The sequence below is a fragment of the Triticum urartu genome, chromosome 7, assembly GCF_003073215.2.
Source record: "Triticum urartu cultivar G1812 chromosome 7, Tu2.1, whole genome shotgun sequence".
NCBI lineage: Eukaryota > Viridiplantae > Streptophyta > Magnoliopsida > Poales > Poaceae > Triticum > Triticum urartu.
The window spans coordinates 79,981,641-79,995,369 of NC_053028.1; positions in this window are offsets into that span (position 1 = coordinate 79,981,641).

The following is a 13,729-nucleotide window of genomic DNA, read 5'->3' on the forward strand; positions in this document are numbered from 1 at the left end:
GCATACGAACTACATGATCTTGTGCTAGGCTTAGGATTGGGTCTTGTCCATCACATCATTCTCCTAATGATGTGATCCCGTTATCAACGACATCCAATGTCCATGGTCAGGAAACCGTAACCATCTATTGATCAACGAGCTAGTCAACTAGAGGCTTACTAGGGACATGGTGTTGTCTATGTATCCACACATGTATCTGAGTTTCCTATCAATACAATTCTAGCATGGATAATAAACGATTATCATGAACAAGGAAATATAATAATAACCAATTTATTATTGCCTCTAGGGCATATTTCCAACAAAAACCCCATCTTTTTATCCTCGATGGCAACAGTACAATACGTGTCTTGCTGCCCCTACTATCACTAGGAAAGGACACCGCAAGATTGAACCCAAAGCTAAGCACTTATCCCATTGCAAGAACAACCAATCTAGTTGGTCAAACCAAATCGATAGTTCGAAGAGACTTGCAAAGATATCAAATCATGCATATAAGAATTCAGAGAAGATTCAAATAATATTCATAGATAAGCTGATCATAAATCCACAATTCATCGGATCTCGGCAAAACACACCACAAAAGAGTATTACATCGAATAGCTCTCCAAGAACATCGAGGAGAACTTTGTATTGAGAATCAAAGAGAGAGAGAGAGAGAGAGAGAGAGAGAAGCCATCTACCTACTAGCTATGGACCCATAGGTCTGAGGTAAACTACTCACGCTTCACCGGAGAGGCAATGGTGTTGATGTAGAAACCCTCCGTGATCGATTCTCCCTCCGGCAGGATGCCGGAAAAGGCCCTTAGATGGGATCTCACGGGTACAGAAGGTTGCGGCGGTGGAAAAGTGGTTTCGTGGCTCCCTTGGATGTTTTGGGGTATAAGAGTATATATAGAAGGAAGATTTAGGTCAAGAGGTCTACAAGGGGCCCACAAGGTTGGGGGCGTGCCCTACCCCTGGGCGTGCCCTCCACCCTTGTGGCCGCCTCGCGGCTCTTCTGACTTGCACTCCAAGTCTCCTGGGTGTCTTCTGGTCCAAGAAAAATCATCGCAAAAGTTTTATTCTGTTTGGACATCGTTTGGTATTCCTTTTCTGTGAATCTCTAAAATAAGGAGAAAAAAAACAGAAACTGGCACTGGGCTCTAGATTAATATGTTAGTCCCAAAAATCATATAAAATAGCATATAAATGCATATAAAACATCCAAAACAGATAATATAATAGTATGGAATAATTAAAAATTATAGATACGTCGGAGACGTATCACGGTCCTTGATCTATAGGTCTTGCCCCATCGCCATTTGTAGCTTGATTTTCAACTAGACAAGTTTGTTGTTGTCGTAGTCATGGTGTTTGAAGTATATGCCCAAAGGCACTGTATCAGCGGCTTGGCCCCAAATGGATCTTCTCCCGACTTCTTACACCTCTACTGCCTGTAATAAAAATGTTGTACTTGGTTGTGTCTCTGTTGTAAGGACCTTGATACTCGTTTAGCTGGTTTTAAGTCTATTTCAAACTCGGGACTTAGATCTGATTCCTGGGAGGGGGGACTGGGGAGGGGAGGGATGGCTCGTTTCTCCGATGACCCCCCTTAGATAGGAATTAGATGCATCATTGGCAGTGGCTGCCTTTCTTTTGTTTCTAGCGCGGTTCCTTATAAGACAATGTGGTTTCTGGTAATAGAAATCAGAGAGTATGCTCTCTTTTATCAAAAAAAAAATCAGCAGCTAGGCAGTTCTTCTATGTTGGCATGTTGCTAGTACATCTTTCCATGGTGTATTCTAAAAAAAAAGATTAATCCTTGGGTTGTGGCTTGACTCAATGATGCATGGCCTACATGATGTCTCCTTGTGCACATGTAGATGAGCTGATCGCGTGCTCACTGGGTGGGTGGAAAAGAGGCGCCCACGCTGATGAAGATCATTGATGAGGAGTAGTCGCAGAATTGCAGGGGTGCGTGTAGAGGCAGTTTCTATTTCGTGTGTCGGTTGCTGGATAGCGATCTACAGCGTACCCTCTCGCACGGCACGTCCTTTGTAAGGGTTGGCCCATTCCTTTTTTTTGCACCCAATTTTGGAAAGGTTCTAGAACCTTCCTTGAACCACTTTTTCCTTTTTATTTTATTTTTTCACATGGTTTTTCTTTTTCTTTTTAATATAATTTTATTTAAAAACTTATTTTGCTTTATTTTCTATTTCTTGATGTTGTGACCATTTAAAAAAATTATGTATGATTTTTGAACCCGCAAAAAAGTTCTGAATTCACAAATTCGTAATGAATTCATGAACATATTTATCAAATTTTGATTTCTTTCCTAAATTTGTGAACATTATTTGAATTTGGAAAAGTTTCTAAAATGCATGAACGTATTTCAAACCTATGAACATTCTTTTAATTATCAAACAGTTTTCATATTAATAAGCATATTTTTCAAGTTTTTGAACATTTTTTAAATTCATAAAAAATATTGAAATTTCAAATAATATTTAAAATTCATGAAAAAATAAAATATTAACAAGAATTTTTAATGATCTTTTGTATTCATGAATTGTTTTGAATTTGTGAACGTTTTTTTAAACTCACAAACATTTTTTATAGGTATGGAAATTTATTTAAAATTGAAGAACATTATTTAAATTTGAGAACTTTTTTGAAGTATTTGATATATTTTTTCCTTGTAAAATGAATGAACAGTTTTAAAATTTAGTTTTTTCAAAATTGCAAGCATTTTAAAAGAAAAAACACAAAAAATAGAATAGAAAAAAATTAAGAAACAAAAAATAAAATAACTAAATAAAAGAGGGGAGCCTCGCCTTGCACCTGGGCCGACCCAAGTTCCCATGCGGGGGAGCGAGGGGTGTGCGTTAGCTAGCTTTCCACTAGGAAAACGCTTCCACTCGGCCAGCCCGCCGAGTTTGGGCTGGATGCACGTTGTGTCGCCACGCATCCTCGCTGGCACGCACTGCCTCCCCGGCGGTCGGTCACTTATTCCTCCAGCCTTTTTCCTTTTTTTTTCTTTCTCCCCCTCCCTTATCCTCTTCCTCCCGTCACTCTCATCCCTTCATTTTTCTCTGTTTCTTCCGTGGGAGAAAATCCCCTCCATGAGATTCAGCACCGACCGCTCACCCTACCCTCGTCCCCCCTCCCCCATCCATGTTGTTTTTTTGCTGCAAAAGAGAGAGCGAGGACGAAGACCAGGGGTTGTGACCAGCGGCAGCGCGAGGAGTTGCCATGGTGGTTGCACCGCATCGATGGGGGGCCGCATCGACGATGATGCGTCGTGTAGTGCCAGCGGTGCTCCAGCGCATGGTTACAGATGTTGGAACCGTGGTTTCCAGATGCTAGAATCACAGTGGCAAATCTTGGAAGCCCGCAGCTGCCAGTGGTGACCACGCCGGATGCGGGGTGCTGCAACTGGTTTGCCAGATGCTGGAACCACGACGACCTTTTGCTAGAGCTAGGGAAGCCCAGAGTTGGAACCGACATCGGTAAATTGTTGCCTGACACGCGATGTGCTAGAAGCGGACACGCCCTCACCGCCGAACAACAACCTTTTGTTGGAACCATTGTGTGTTTTTGCTGGAACTATTTTTTTGCTACAATCGCCCACTGCGAGTTTTGCCTGCTGGCTTAGTTTTGCTGGAACCTAGTAATTATTTGATTCAACCGGCAAATGAAGGATTTTTGTTACATCTTTTTTTTGCTTGACACGATGGTACAAGTCGATGACCGGCGGCGAATCAGAGGCGATGATGCTACAACCGTGGTCACCGTGCGCTGGATCCGGCCGGTGTCGGAGTTGCAACCATGGTAACCATGGCGAGCGCTACTCAATTTTATGCTGCAAGTGGCACACACAGGGCAAGGACGAGCAGGGCGGGGGTTGAGGGGCAGGAGGGGAATTTTTGTGGCCTTGTTGAGTCGAGACGAATAAGGGCATGTATAATGGTTCTATCTTAAGACTGCCACGTAGGATAAATGATGAGGTGGAGGAGAGAAAAATCATAAGACAAGGCTTGTCTTATCTTATTTAAGAGAAGACAAGAGATGATCTCTTAGCACAATTTGTCTCACCATGTTTTTAGGAACAACTAATTATTGAAGATAAAGCTAAGAGATGACCCATTGTAAATATGTTTTTTTGTCATCTCTAATTACATGCAAAACTTAAGATAAGACTATCTTATCAACCATTGTACATGCCCTAAGAGGCAATCGGTTGCTTTGATCCAACGCACGCGCGGAGACCGGCCCGCGCGCAGTGCTGGCCTTTTCACTACACGGGTCGGGTCGGGGAATAGGAGGACTCGCGTGGGGACCCGGCGGCGACACCGGTGGGGATAGTCTTTATCCACCCAGGCCGATCATTCACGTACGTGATCCACTGACCAAGCTTAGTTTGATGCGTACGCGTCTCGGATTTCTCCTGTCAGAGTTCTCGATCCCGGATCCGACTCGCGCCCAGCCACGCCGTGTTATATACCCCAATATACGCCGGCCTTGTGCTGCATCGCCACGACCAGACTCGAGCCGAGCGAGCGAGTTCCAACTTACAAGTAGAACGAGAACTAGACTGAGCACGAGTACGCGCGAACCGAATCGATCGAAGCTTAGCATGGAGAGGGAGCGCCTGCTAGCCGCAATGGAGGAGTGCGTCGAGGCACGACGCCGTCTCGCCGAGATCAGGTCCCAGCTGGCCGAGGTCCGGACCATCGCCGAGGGGGTGGAGCAAGACATGATGGTCGAGGACCGGCCCTTCCACGACGTCCCGCCTCGCCTCCTGGAGATTGAGCGACAGATGGAAGACATGGCCGACACGCTAGAGGACCTCCTGCCGTCCTTCGACCGCGTCGCCGCCGTGGGCAAAGCGTGCACGGAGGAGGAGAATTCTCTGGCGCCGTCCAACGCTGGCGCCGCCACATGATCGATCGATGATCAATTCCGCATCGATCGATGGTTGCGCACATGTTTGGGCGCCGTCTGCCCACCGTTTTTTTTTTTACTTTTTTTTGGGTCGTCATGATGTGTGTGGGTCTGTCAATGTCCCGTTGCAACCATGAAATCAAATGCTTACATTGTAAGTTCATCTATCTTTTCGAATTTACTAACTCGACGACAATATGTGTTCACCTTCTCAATCGGACTTCCATCTAAAAAGAGAGAAGTGCATATTTCAACCTCGAACTCTTGCCCTAGTCTAATTTAGAACCCCGAACTTCAATACCGTCTAAATTACAACCCCCAAGTCTCAAAACCGGTCAGGATTCAACCCTCCCCTCCCTGTTGACCGGTTTTGACCTGGGGTGACTAGTTTTGACTAGTCAACAGGTCCAATCAGCATGCCATGTCAGATTCTTTTTTCAGAATTTCAAGAAAAAGTAAATAAAAATCTACAAGATCAGGAAAAAAATGAAAAAGCAAAATTCCGAAAAAAAATCGTGAAAAAAGCTAGGGAAAATAGAAAAAAAAGATTTTTGGGGTTTTTTTTCTGGAAATACTTTTTTCAGGAATTTGAGGTTTTGGGTTTTTCCTGGAATTTTTTTTGGAAATTCTTTTTTTATTTTCCCTGTTTTTCGGAAATTGGATTTCTTATTTCTTTTCCTGGATTTTCTTTGATTTTACAGATTGTTTCCTTGGAAATTTTGCATTTTTGGCTGATATGGCATGCTGACTGGACCTGTTGACTGATCAAAACTGGTCAACCAGGTCAAAACAGGTCAACAGAGAGGGGAGGGTTGAATCCTAGCCGGTTTTGAGAGTTGGGGGTTGTAATTTAGACGGTATTGGAGTTCGGAGTTGTAAATTAGATTAGGGCAAAAGTTCAGGGTTGAAATATGCACTTGTCTCATCTAAGAACGGGGCGTCCATGTTACCTGTTCAGCTGTAAACCAACGTTGTAATGCGTTGTGTTCTTCTACCATGTCCGCCTCTAATACCTCGTACGAGTTGGTGTTGTATTCTGATTGATTTATTTGTCGATGGTGAGCCTAGCCCATGTGAAAAAAGCTATGGTTCCGTTTAAGCAATGCTAAAAGCAGCAGTGCATACATTAAACATTGCATTTTATTTTAAGTATAGAGTTGCAAAGTTCAAATGCTATCGAACTGCATAGCCTAAGTGAAATGTTAAATTTGGTTACGTTAGTTTTCTTGCAGAGTTAGACAATTTTAGTGGTTGCATCTTTTGGAAAGTTACAAACCGAATTTTGTAAAGTGCTAATTTAATAATTATCGTGATTTTTCATCAGTTTCTAATATCTGAGTCCACGATTAGACACCGTTTTGTAAAAAATGTGCCTTTTCACAAAGAGACATCTTTTCATAAAGGGATGTGTCTTTACACAAAAAGACATTATTTCACCAAGAGATTTGTCTTTTAACCAAAGAATATGACATCTCGTAGGCCCTAACTATCAATATCTAAAGGAGTTGATTGATCCTCGATAATCCAACGACTCTTTTCTTTCGGCTATTGTGGCTTAACGTGGATACTGCATTAGAAGCCAACTCTAGAAGGAAAAAAAAAGGAAATATAACTTCTCAAAGCAACGCATGGGCCATTATTTATCTAGTTTCTTAGAATGGGACTAGTGAGAGGAGGATACACGATACAACATTCCAAGTGGAGGCACATGAGCCAACCTTGACTTCCATTTTATCAAGTTTTATCGATTGGCGTAAGCCAAAGAGGGCACTACATTGTCAACATCACCAGGGAGACGCCCACCAAAGTCGATGATGGAGCAAGCAGGAACATTATTGTAAATACTATTGGCCCGATAACCACGATAAGAAGACCAAAATGATCTATCGAGGAGGGTCTGAAGCTAGGATAAATATTTGTAGGAGTTCAAACTTCTGAAACAAGCTCCAACATCAGCAAAGATCTCGCCAACGCCATTACTAGCTATGACTGCCACCAACGCCATTAGCGCCATGGCTAACACAGAGGACGTCCAGGCAAACAAATAAAATGTTACCGGGCCTATAAACTCCAACCGGACCTAGTTCCCCGTCCTCCCAGCGCTGGCAGGGGGGGGGGGGGGTGTTAAATCTTTAAGGCCTTAAGGGAGGGAGCCGCGCATATTTTAACTAAGTTTGCGGAGTACCAACTGTTGTCAAGGCGATGTGTATGCAGTTGAAGGGTGTGGCCGGAAAGGTTTTTATCCAATATGGATGGCAACATAAACTTCGGATCGTTCCACTATCTTCTTCGACATAGGCATACTATCGGTCATATATGACTTTGCTATTGCTGATATGTCAGTTTTTAGCATTTCTTTTGTCAGACTGCTCGTCTTTGGTCGTGTGCTTCCTAACTATGAAGAGGTCGAATATTGCTCATTATGCTCTGTCCGTTTAATGCTATATTTCAGTTAATAAAACACTCTTTATCAAAAAGTTTGCGGAGGGTCGCCAGAATGTTGTCTTGGATGAGACCCTCCTGATTTCCTTACTACTATAATTGTGGATGATGTCCGTTTCAAAAAAAAAAATTGTGGATGATGTAACGATTATGTCAAACTAATATACACAATCATGATGGTATTCCCTAAAAAAGTCATTAAGCGAGGAAGACTTGAAATGATCTTGTTGGATCTAGAATATGTAAGATCATCTACAGCTGGGCGCCTCAAACCGACCTTAAACGTCTAGGCGGACATCCCGATCATTGTCCGGTCAAAAAAGGCCGACCTAAACAGACGCCTCATGCCGGCCTCAATCACCCGAGTAGACTGGCACCCCGCATATCCAGCTCAAATATGAGGCGGATATGGAGAGGCCTGGGCGCACCCGAGCGCGTCCGCCATGTCAGATCCGGCCCACGCTGCCCACCGACCCCACATATATCCATCCTCATCCTCTTGCCGGACCAAATTGTAGCCACCCCACTCCATTCCGTCGCCAAGCCCCTTTCTGGTAATCTCCGGCCTTCTCCGGCATGGCGGGCAGCGGATACGAGTCCTTCGTCACCCGATCTGTGAACTGGGACCTCATCCTACTCGAGCCCGAGGAGGAGATGGTCGTCCGCATTGCGCTCCGCCGCGTCTGCGAGGAGAACGCCCGACAGCGTCGGATTCGATCCAGCAGGAATTCATAGAGTCCGCTCAAATGGAGCTTAGACTCGGCGCGAGGGGCGTCGTCGCTGCCTCCCCAGAGGCGGTGCGCTCTATCTGGTGTTCGGACGCTCTAGAGGCGCATCCCCTTCGTTGGCACGCCGACAAGGAGGCCTTCCATGGCCTGTCCGCTGAGGCTATGGCACGGCGTGCCCGCCATGCGAGGTAGAGGGTGCGGGAGGTCGCGGCAGCCCTCGTGATGGACGTCGACGAGGCGGAGTTGCACTCTCCCGCGCCGATACGGGTAGCCGACAACCCCAGGTGCCCAACCGCGTCGTGGTGGACATGTTCGCCTCCAACCACGATGGATCCATCATTGACCTCACATCGAGTTGCGACGTGCAGGTGACGGGCTCTGACGAGGAAGAGCAGGGCATGGGAGATGGCGGCGCCTCGAGTCCCATGAGCCAGTGTGTGTCCCATTTCCTACTCTACCTCGCCGGTGACCGTACCAACACTCCGAGGGACGCAGCCAGCCGTTGGACATGGTCAGGACGGAGCCGAACGAGCTCCGCTCAAGATTAGGTTCCACCTGCATGTAGTTGTATGGATTTGAGGATTCTTAATTGCGGTATCCGGTTGTGGATATGATAATTTCAGGTGTCACCGGTCACTGTCTGCAGACGCAACCGAGCGCGTCTGCGGGCATTTGAGGGGTAGGATTTGATGTATCCGACTGTAGATGTTTTAATTTATACCTATTAATAAAGGAAGGTGGATTTTTTTATTCGTCCACCCTATAGAATTATTTTCTCCCATATCTATGTGAGGTGGTACTAAAAAGTTTGTCCATCCACTCACAAATAAAATTTTCAGGCTGGGCCTTCAAACCGTGCAATCAAGGGGCCTGCTTCGCATTTTTTTTCCTTCGAATTGGACGGCAGGGAAAAAATGCCACCCTTGTAGGTTTTGAATCTCCCCACCGAAACGTGGATCGTTTATTCCTCCCAAATTTTGGTACATCCTTCATCTGTCGTCCCAATTAAATTATGTTGCGTAAAACATTTGTAGAAAATCTGATATTCCAAAGTTATGCTTATAGCTTAATGTGAAAAAAAATTAGGAGTAACAAAAATCCATTTAAACATTTGGCGTGAAATGTTTTCTGCGTACCATTGGCCTTCGCGCTCAAATTAAGATTTTCAAAAAAAAAGATTGTTATATAAATTATATCAGAGAACATTCTACTAATTGATCAACATAACTTGCAGAATAACTCACGAAAAGTTACAGATATTCACTATGACTTACTGTACTACTATTAAAAGAGCAAACATGAATTTCTCTAAAGACACCCCATAAAGTGTACACGAGGTGATCAGAACCCTCAAATCCATTTGATTAAGTAAAATATAAGAGCCCATAATGATCCGGTGGTCTGCCCGTCAATTGGACGGTTCAGATTTGATGTTCTGCCGGCAGACCATGTCGCGCACCTTTTATTTAGGAAAGAAATCTAACTAATTAACCCTGGTTCCGTTTAGTCTGGTATAATTTTTTTACCAAAAAAATCCATGATCTGCGGGATGAGATATTTCGGGGATTCTTTCCAACTAAGCTCCTCTACTTCCGCTTCCGTCGTAACTCACGCATTAATTACTCCAGATCGCAAGCCTCCTCCTCCTATCTCTTCGCCTTACATCTTCGTGCGCCTCTTCTCCTCGCCATTAAGCTCATGGTCATGGAAGATATCCACTTGTGGGAATTGGGAAGACATATACCTTACTTGCGGAGGACAGCATGCTCGCTGATGGCGGCATCCCGGACGACTACACGCTCGCGGACAGCGGCGTCCACCTGCTCGGCGGCGTTCCCGCGGAAGGCCGCGCCCAGCAGGGCGATGGAGTCGTCCACCCGCACGCCGGCATGCCCGCGGAGGGCGGCGTCCACCAAGACGATGGCGAGCTCGTGGACAGACGCCACGGCGTCAGACATGCCATTCAGAGGATTGCCGCCTCACGCAGCTCAAATGATGGTGACTGTGTGACGCATGCGATCGGCCAACACGCAACCATGGACGATGGCCATGGCATGGCGCAGGCCGATGTCCGACACTCGCACACCTCGCGGAGTTGCGGGCCTCTAGGGACTCCATCAAGTTCCCACCGATGACAACCAGGGCGTCCTCACAACTGTCCTGGAGGACGGTCGCCAAAAGCAGGTCGAGAATGGCGACAACGTCGCAGGCGGGCAGCCAGCAAGCGGGCGCTGATGATGGCCACTGCGTCGCGTAAGGCGACGACCACCATGCAGGCATCCAGACGCTTGCGACACGGGTGTAGTCGCTCAGCACCGCATCCATCAAGGGCTCTATTTTCACCATCTAATCATGGACCAGCGAGTAAGTGAACAGAAGACTGAGGATAGAAGAGCACAACAACGACAAGTGTGCAAGCGATTTACAACAATGTTCTTCTGCGTTCTAGACATCGCACTAAACAAAATTTCTGAAATAAATTTTATGGCGTGGGTAGTTTAGGAGGGAAAGGGTTTTGGAGATGGTTCTTTCCTTCCTTCATTCAAAACACAGAGTTTAAAGACGATGGGTAAAATTGAGAAATTGGATCTCTAATAAATTGCGGATTAAGAATTCAGATCTAGAAAATGCATTGTTCATTTTGTTCATTGAAACTGACACGCCACATATAAATAGAAAATACTAAGTTATAGCGAGATTTGTTCATGAATATTTTTGTTGAAGAGACAATGATATTTAGCTTCACGCTGTGTCATCCTTTTGTTTTATACTCCATCCGTTCCTAAATACTTGTCTTTCTAGGCATTTCAACAAGTGACTACATACGGAGCAAAATGAGTGAATCTACACTCTAAAATATGTCTACATACATCCGTATGTAGTAGTCATTTGAAATGTCTAGAAAGACAAGTATTTAGGAACGGAGGGAGTAGTTGTTTAAACTTTGTGGCACTGCTGCTCTTGTTAGCCTTCTTTAGGTTGGTGCACTCTCCCCTTCTTAATAGATTTACATGCAATTCTCATGCGTGTTCCCGGAAAAAAGGAAATTTGGTGTTTGCTGAATTGGAGCATTGCATTTTTAAGTAAAGTTTCAACCATTATTTTTTAGCAGAAAATTACTTATCTATATGCAACCGATTTCTCTATTTTGAATAGTCTTGCAGGGTATATACTAAATCATAAAAGGTTGAGGTATTTGGATTAACTCATTTTTCTGTTTCTAGGCTGCCTTGATTTTTCAAAATTGTAAGTGTGGGAGACTGTGGTTTCAAAGTTGTTGGTAAAAATGATTATGAATGAATTCATATTTATCTTAAGGTTACTTAAATACTTCATAGGAAATCAAACTTTTCTTTTCTTCATTAACATATAGGACAAGAAGCATAGTTGCCTATTTGTGTGGAATTGGACTCGCTTTGAGCAGTGAACGTGCTCAAGGGGAAGGATCATGCTCAAGGAGAAGGATCTGGACAGATCAGTGTTTGCATCATTAATTGCTGAGATCAAACATCTTTTGTCTTTTCATATGACTTGTATTATTCATATCAACCGTAGCCAGAATTTGGTTGGTGATTTGTTGGCTAGGTATGCTAACTCTGAAAGTAGAAATACTATTTGGTTAGGTTTCAGCCCGCTAGAGGTAGTAAAGCAGATTGCCATGATGACGTTGTTTGAGTAATGCAAGTTTTTATCCGCAAAGAATAATATAGGACAAGATGTTCTCAACATGCACGCCCTTACTACCATTAGTTTGACATTCCATACCTTATAAGCTCCAAGCAATTCGTCAACGATGTTTGGATCCATGGTATTTACTTTTTGATCAAACGAATCAACTCTTTTTACGTTTATTTTGAAGCAACACCAATATGAGGGGAACTGATGCAGAAACTCAACCTCATGACAATTGTACAAAAAACCTATTTTGCAGGTACACGTGATGCGATTGACACAATGCAACTGACCAGACACTGGATAGGTGGTCAAGACTAGAGAAAAATGGATGAATGGGTGAAGGTAAACGACGATTCTTTTCAATTCTTTTTCACAAAATAATGACCAACCACTTCAGTGATTGCTACCACAAAGGGGGTGTGTTATTGCTCTAAACATCTAGAGATGAAGCGACACGTTGAAAGCCGAAGTCAGAGCATAGGTGTGTTGTTAGGCAACTGATTGTACATGACATTGCAAACTATTTACTAATAGATTGTTGTTTCCCCTAAAAGAAAAAAATATGACATGAATGGTGTGTTGCCAATAATTTTTTGGAGGTGGACGAGAGCGTGTTGTATTATTTTGGTGCAACGACATCCTCACCGCACTGGAGTCGAAGCATCACCCCTCCCGTTTGGAGCGGTGGAATATGAATGCAGGGACCCACTATCTCGAGGACAAAGGGAGGGGCAAACTGTCGCCGCCACTTTTCCCGTAGTGAGAGAAGTTAGGAGAGAGCGAACCATGACTCTTTGATGATACGTGCACGCTTACTAGTATAAGATAAAAAGAAAATTTGTGCATAATTCATGCATTAAAATTATCAAAAATACCATATATATAGAAGATGCATGCACGCCTTATTTGCCGATCAATAGGAATACAGTGCCGTGCATGCACGTTGAAAATAGTATTTCCCCTGTCTCAAAATATAAGATGTCTTTCGTGTTGAGTAAATAGGCAATTTCTCGATTAAATTAATTCACGAGTAAATCACTAGCATGGCATTGACACAAATAAACACATACTAATATTCAGTCAAACTAGCACATACTACGCTAATTGCAGAAAGACCTACGTATAACGCTAGCATGGCTAAAATAGAAAACAGTAGGAGCGGGATAAACGAGTTATACCCTCCGGTAGGCCATGCAGAGGCCGCGGCTTTGGTGGCGGCATCGGCGTCCTCGGCGGCCTTCTTGTCGGCTTCAGCTTTCTCGGCGGCGGCATGTTCGGCGTCGGTGGACATGGTGATGATGAAGGCGACGCGGACGTAGAGGAAGTAGACGATCGGAAGCGAGCAGTCGCGTAATCGCTGCCCAAAAACCTACTCGCCCCTCACCCCGTATAGGAACCAGAAGGGCGTGGTTTCAGAGACCTGCTCTCCCGTCGACCGTGTACGCGGCGGACGGGATGGAGTCACCGGCGGCAGCAGCAGCAAGGGAACGACGGTGGGCGTGTGCGTGGAGCAGATGTGATCTGTTCGTGGCGGCTAGGGTTAGGAGACACCGCACACTTATATAGACGCAGCTGCGTGGAGAGACGTGGGCTCGACCCACGTCCGAGTCCGTGACAGCCCACGATCCGACGAGCTGTCAGAGAACTCTCCGTTAGTGACTGGCAAAAATAAGCGTGTAGGTGTGAGCTCGGCTCGGCTCAATCCCGCAACCCGCGGCGCGTCGTGACGAGGCGTGGCGTGGCGGGCGGCGGCGGAGGAGTGTGCGAGGGCCTCTTCTCTTCTCAAACTCCAATAGCATGTAGAAGAGAAACCCTTATAAACCACTCCAACTCTTCTTCCACTAGCGGGGTGGGACTAAACTTCCCACTACACCTAGTGCCATATAACCCACATGGGACCTTAGAGATTTTTCAAAAATTGCTATATGGGCCTAGAGCCCATCTCAAATTTCAGCAAT